Here is a 7,254-nt window from a genome sequence, read left to right as displayed (position 1 = left end):
AAATTTAATAAATTTTATTAAAGTTAGTCTAAAAATCTTTTGAAGTTATAAATTATAACTTATAACTTATAATTTATAGATTATAAAAATATAAATTTAATTGTATTGTATATTTTATAGATTTAAGTTTTAATTGTATTGTAATCTTAGTATATTTTATTAAATTTAACTTTAAATTTAATAAATTTTATTAAAGTTAGTCTAAAAATCTTTTGAAGTTAATATTCCATTTAAAAGTAAATAGTAATTTTATTAAATTTAAAAGGAAGATTTATAAGTTTAATAATTGACGATTGCATTTCAAAAAAAAGTTTAATTTTTTTATTAAATATTATTATTCTCATTAAAAAAAATAAAAAACCCAAATTACGCTCCCAACCCTTTCCCTAAACACCACTTCGCAACCCAAAATTTACACTTCTTCTGCTACTGCCGCTGCCATTTCTGCTTTCAAGATATGGGTAAGCTTCCTTCTTCTTTTATTCTTCGTTCGGTTGTTAATGCTGGAAGCCATCTTTCTAATTTCCACTCTTTTTCTTCTTCTTCTAGCACTATTGCTACCCACATCGAATGCCTAAGTAAGAAACCCATGTCCATGCCTGTTAGAGGAAAGGGAAAAAGAGACCACCACTTCGATAATGTTGATCATGCTTTGAGTTTGTTCAATAATATGATTGAAAAGTACCCAAAGCCTTCAATTGTGGAATTCAATAAATTATTAGGAGCCATTGTTAAGATGAAACATTATGCCATTGTTGTTTCTAAGTATAGACAGATCGAATTATTGGGAATTTCCCATAATGTTTATTCTATAAACATCTTGATTAATTGCTTTTGTCATTAGGTCGAATTGATTTTGGGTTTTCTGTTTTGGGGAAAATGCTGAAGTTAGGTGTTGAGCCTGATGTTGTAGTTTTTTCAACTTTGATTAATGGGCTTTGTAATCAAAGTAAAATTTTTGAGGCCGTTTGTATGTTCGATGAAATGACTGAAAAAGGGTATCAACCTAATTTGATTGTTTACTGTACAATGCTTAAGGGGTTGTGTAAGACTGGTAATACTGGTAGAGTTGTTAGGTTTCTAAGGCTGATGGAAAGCCGAGGTTATGAACCCGATATTGTAGCATATAGCACTGTCATTGACTGCCTTTGTAAGAACGGTTTGTTACAGGAGGCTCTCAATCTCTTATCTGAAATGAAGGTTAAGGGCATTAGACCAAATATCTTTACTTACACTTGCTTAATTCATGGCATGTGTAATTCGGGCCAGCAGCAGGAGGCAACAAGGCTCTTGAATGAAATGGTGGATAACAATATTTCACTTAATATTGTCACGTATAGTACATTGGTTGATGCTCTTTGCAAGGAAGGAACGATTTCTAAAGCTGTAGAGACCGTTGACACAATGAGAAAGCAAGGCATTGAGCCCGATGTTGTCACGTATAGTACATTGGTTGATGCGCATTGCAAGGAAGGGATGGTCTCTGAAGCTGAGGATATTGTTGACGCAATGATAAAGCGAGGCATTGAGCCTAATGTTGTTACCTATAATACATTAGTTAATGGTCATTGCTTGCAGAACAAAATGGATAAAGCTAGAAAAGTTTTCAACTTGATGATTGAGAAGGGTTCTGCACCTGATATAGTTACTTACAACACCATGATCAATGGATATTGCAAAGCTAATAGGTTAGACAAAGCAATGGAACTCTTTCATGAAATATCTCGAAAGGGACCAATCCCGAATATTTTAACATACAACACTCTCTTGCAAAGTATGTATCAGTTAGGGAGAGTTTCAACTGCATGTGAACTGTTTAGAAAGATGCTTGCTTCTGGACAAGTTCCAGATTTAGTGACTTGTTCGATTTTGCTGAATGGTTTAGGCAAAACAGGTCATATGGAGGAGGCATTGAAACTTTTTCAAGCAATGCGAAACAGTGGGTTGGAACTTGATATTGTCCCATATAATATCCTAATTGATGGGTTGTGCAAAGCTGGGCATCTCGAATTTGCCAAGGAATTATTTCATCAACTCTCAGACAATGGTTTAAAACCGAATGTTGTCACATATTGTATAATGATTAATGGACTGTGTAAAGAGGGATTGCCAGATGAAGCATACAGGTTGTTTGGGAGCATGGGAGATAATGACTGTTTGCCTATTAGCTGCTGTTATAATGTAATGATTCGGGGTTTCCTTCGCAACAGCTATACCTCAAAGGCAACGCAACTTCTTATGGAAATGGTTGGTAAGGGCTTTTCTGCAGATATATTCACTGCCACCTTATTTTTGGAGTTTATCATATACTCTAATAAATCAATCTTGCTCTGAAATGTTTCACAAATTGTGTAAAGACCATAACTTGCAAATGTGAATCAGTTTGTACATAACCATTGTACAGTGATAAAAGATTGTGGAAACTAGAATGAGTTTTAGTGTATATTTTCAATATTGTTAATTTTGTTCTGACTTTGTGTTGCAAGTGAGAATCTTGTTGGTGGTAATGGTAAGAACTAAGGGGAAAACCAGTTTCTGTAGCAATGACAATAGCATCCGTATAATTTTCGGCTGCTCAGAACTTTTAACTCCAAGTGTGGAATTCAATCAAATTTGGGGTTTCTTTGTTTGATTGAAAACATTTTCTGGAAAATGATTTCCGGAAAATAGTATGCTTTTCGGAGAAATGTAATATTTTCCTAATGATTTTATGTAAAACATTTTACAGTATTTAATAAGTTTTCTTGAACTCATTTTTTGGAAATTGTTTCAAGTGAAACAGACACAAGATAAATATTTTCATAACAGAAAAAATATTTCTTTTCATTATTTAATTACCAAAACTATCGTAAAATAAAGTATTTATCTTTAATCAAACTTAGTTAATTTAATTATTTTTGTAGAATTATTGGTTATGATTATTGCAACTGCAGCACACCTTAAAATGGCAGCACTGACGTTCAAATAGGCACAAAATACTGTTGTTTGATAGTCTAATAATTGCTGCAAATGATTTGGTGAATCTTCTTCGATGAGATGGTAACGAAACTATCATCTCAATTAAACTCAATGGTGCTCATCACCAACCTACAAAAAAACATTTGAGATCGAAAGCACCTTGATTTTGCCAACAAATCTATCGTACCATTAGCATCTCTCCCACTTTTTCTAAACAGTACCTCAGGAATGAACATCTTAATCTCATCAATGCTTGCAAAAATGTGCCAATATTTCCGAGGCCTAGATTTCTCATTGATACACCAAGTAAGCACGACTATGGAGTCGGAGTCTACCATAGTCTTTAATCCACTAGGAGTTCAAGAAGAAATGAAAAGCTAACTTAATTGGGCCATAATTTCAGCGAAATTAGAATCTTGGACGTCTTAGGGACCTAAAACATAGCAATAAATGACCTTTCAAATTTCTAAAATACACTCCACACCCCATCGGCCAAATTTACCTAATGTTGAACCATCATCTTTAAACTTTAACCAGCCTTCATTTGAAGGTTCCCAACGTGTCACACTCTTGGTATGTTGTTACCTTTAGTGCATTAATCAACGGCCATTGCTTGCATAATGAAATGGATAAAGCTAGAAGAGTTTTCAACTTGATGATTGAGAAGGGTTGTGCACCTGATATAGTTACTTACAGCACCATGATCAATGGATATTGCAAAGGTAAAAGGTTAGACGAAGCAATGGAACTCTTTCATGAAATATCTCTAAAGGGACCAATCCCGAATACTGTCACATATAACACTCTTATGCAGAGTTTGTTTCAGTTAGGGAGAGTTTCAACTGCATGTGAACTGTTTAGAAAGATGCTTGCTTCTGGACAAGTTCCAGATTTAGCGACTTGTTTGATTTTGCTGGATGGTTTAGGCAAAACAGGTCATATTGAGGAGGCATTGAAACTTTTTCAAGCAATGCGAAACAGTGGGTTGGAACTTGATATTGTCCCATATAATATCCTAATTGATGGGTTGTGCAAAGCTGGGCATATCGAATTTTCCGAGGAATTATTTCATCAACTCTCAGACAATGGTTTAAAACCGGATGTTGTCACATATCATATAATGATTAATGGACTGTGTAAACAGGGATTGCCTGATGAAGCATACTGGTTGTTTGGGAGCATGGGAGATAATGACTGTTTGCCTGATAGCTGCTGTTATAATGTAATGATTCGGGGGTTCCTTCGCAACAGCTATACCTCAAAGGCAACACAACTTCTTATGGAAATGGTTGGTAAGGGCTTTTCTGCAGATATATTCACTGCCACTTTATTTTTGGATCTTATCATATACTCTAACAAATCAATCTTGCTCTGAAATGTTTCACAAAATGTGCAAAGATTATCACTTGCAATGTGAATCAGTTGTACATAACCATTGCACAGTGATAAAAGATTGTGGAAACTAGAATGAGGTTTAGTGTATATTTTCAATATTGTTGATTTTGTTCTGACTTGTGTAGCTTGTTGATCTTGATCTTAGCAACTCCTTGATCTTTTTGGTGGTGATGTTAAGAAATTAGGGGAAAACCAGTATTGCTTGTGAATTTAAAACAGGGGCATTAGTACGAACAACTAAACATGAGTTGAGAATAAAAGGAATTGAAATAAATATTAAGGTGATTTAATGGCATTGATCTACGTGTGTTGAGTAATAAAGGGTTGAATTTTTATATAAAGGAGGGTACTGATTTCAGCCTATCCCCAGCAGTCCCTGTACCGTCCTTGCAAAGAATGCTCCTCAGTGCAGCAGGTGGTGGATTCAGCAGCCTGCTTAGGCCAAACGGATTGGCTTTCCGGACAATGTGATGTATCTCTTGACCTTCCTTTGCCAATTATAAAGAACTCGAATTGTGCGATATACTCTGCTTAGCAGCAGACTCATCCAATATGATGCGGACAGCAGCAGCACTGTCGCTCACAATCTCCACACGTCGTCTAAAGCCTTGGATCCAAAGAAGATTCAAACCGTCCAAAATGAGCCACAATTCAGTTTCAAGCAGCGAGCAACATCCCATATTTCAAGTATACTCCCACAACCACGGTCCATTCCTGTGTGTATCAATGAATTTATTTTTGTTTTCAACCCAGCCTAACCTGAATTTCAATAAAATATTTTTAAAATAATTTTATTTAAATTTAATTATAAAAATAAATAGATAATAATATAAAATTATATATTTTATCATTTTAATATTGTAAATTATTAAAAATGAAATAAAGATGCAATAAATTCTATTTTGGGTAAATTACATCAATAGTCACTAACTTTAAGGCAGTTGACAAAACAATCACATAGATTTTATTTTAGTCACTCAACTTTAGAAAAATAACAAAACAAACACTAATGTTATTAAAAACTGACAAATCAGTCATTTATTAACGTTTTCTATTATTGTCTTAATAGGATCGCTGATGTGGACAATTAACTTGCAACATTGGAAACCCAATTAACCCAATTCGCAAATGTGGCAGATTGACATGGAATTTACCTAAAATTAGGCCCAGAATGGGAAAAAAAAATTGGAGAAAAAATTTTGGCACACGGAACCTAGAAAAGTTATTAGCTATCGTGAAGCATGATTTTTTTCCATAATAGTGAAAATTAAAAATCGACGGCGACAATGTTGAGTCTGACATCAAAACGACTGATTGGACTAACGTCAAGGAGATGACGTCACAACCCGTTCATCGGCATCGGTTTAGTTGGAGCTCCTGCTTGTGGCGATGTTATGAAGCTTCGAATCAAAATCAACGACAAAACAATAAAAATTAGCAAAAACAAAGATACCAAATAGCAAGCATCCAAAATCAAACCAGCAAAAAAAGAGCAAGAATCCCAAGTTGGCTTGCATCAAAAGAGAGAAGTAAAAAAAACAAACTAAAAAAGAGAAGAAACCCACACCCATTTTGGGTTTTTACATTTTTATGAACAACTAAACATGAGTTGAGAATACATTTTCAATACATTAATTTTGTCATTATGTTAAAACGTTTTTGATTTTAATATTCTAAGTTAAATATAATAAATTTAATCAATAAAATAATCTAAACCTTAAATAACATGTTAATAATAAAAATGAAAGGGGAGGGATCTACTTACACCAGTATAAGATACAAAATTAAATGTAAAACTAAAGTTGTTTTTACATTTTTTTCATATCTTTTTGTACGATTAATATTTTAATGTTCTAACCGTCATATTTCGTATTCCATTATATAGATCATGCATGTAAAAGTCGATATAAACTAAAATTTTCTAACTATTTATTTTATGTAAAAAATGCATACGCTCAATAAATATTAATAGATATAGTATTTTAGATCAATATGATAAAGACACCAGTTTGGTTAGAAAATTTACATGCGTAACAAGTACAATTATATTAATAAATTCAACAGCTAGATCATTAAAATTTTAATCATACAAAAAGATATGAAAGAACGTAAAATAACTTTACTTTTACAAATATATAATATTGTTCGAGACATTATATTAAAACCAGATATAATCATAACTTATAATGAGATTGTTCAAAAAATAATCAATTAAGATAAATTTAATCAACCAATTAAGACAAAACTTCCTATTAATCTCATGGATGAAAATTTAGATTTTAATATATTTTTCTATAAAAAATAAAATATATTTTAAAAAATTCAACAATATTTAAACTAGTCATTGGAATTCATATTTAATAAATAGAAACATTTTATATAAATTTAATTATAAAATAAAATAATTTTATTTTTAATATTATTTTAAATAATAAATTTTAATTTTAATTTAATTCCTTCACTTAAAAAAAGAAATCTAGCTGTGATCCAATCTTATTAGGCCAACATCTTTAAAGGTTGAAAAGGAAAGTGATTGATATATATACTATTATTAAATTTTTGGTTGAGTTATATTGCTAATTAATTAAATATTTAAATTTATAAAAAATTTATAAAAAACTCACACATATTCCGATTTGAATTAAAGATATCAAAATCTCAAAACCTCAATTTTATCATTTCAACTAAAATTTATTATTATTATATATATAACATTAATTTTTTATCTAGGTCAGTAGCAGGTTTTTTCAGTAAAAAAAATCAAATGGATTCAAAATGTATTCAACTAGGGTTTTCTGGACCGTATCAATAAGCTAGACCCATACTTCAAGTTGTTTCATGTCATAAATAAACTTTAACGCTCAAGAAATCCGTTGGACAAGCGAATTCACATCTCTTACA

At 31.9% G+C, this 7,254-nt stretch overlaps 1 pseudogene; it reads left to right on the top strand.

The window, feature by feature from the left end:
• Nucleotides 1-357: 357 nt before the first annotated feature.
• On the top strand, nucleotides 358-5,106 carry LOC107903643 (pentatricopeptide repeat-containing protein At1g62930, chloroplastic-like; annotated as a pseudogene).
• The last annotated feature ends 2,148 nt before the right edge of the window (nucleotides 5,107-7,254 follow it).

Source organism: Gossypium hirsutum, chromosome D05, assembly GCF_007990345.1.
Source record: "Gossypium hirsutum isolate 1008001.06 chromosome D05, Gossypium_hirsutum_v2.1, whole genome shotgun sequence".
In the NCBI taxonomy this organism is placed as follows: domain Eukaryota; kingdom Viridiplantae; phylum Streptophyta; class Magnoliopsida; order Malvales; family Malvaceae; genus Gossypium; species Gossypium hirsutum.
Note: the sequence above shows the minus strand (reverse complement) of the source record. Positions and strands in the feature narration are given on the sequence as shown.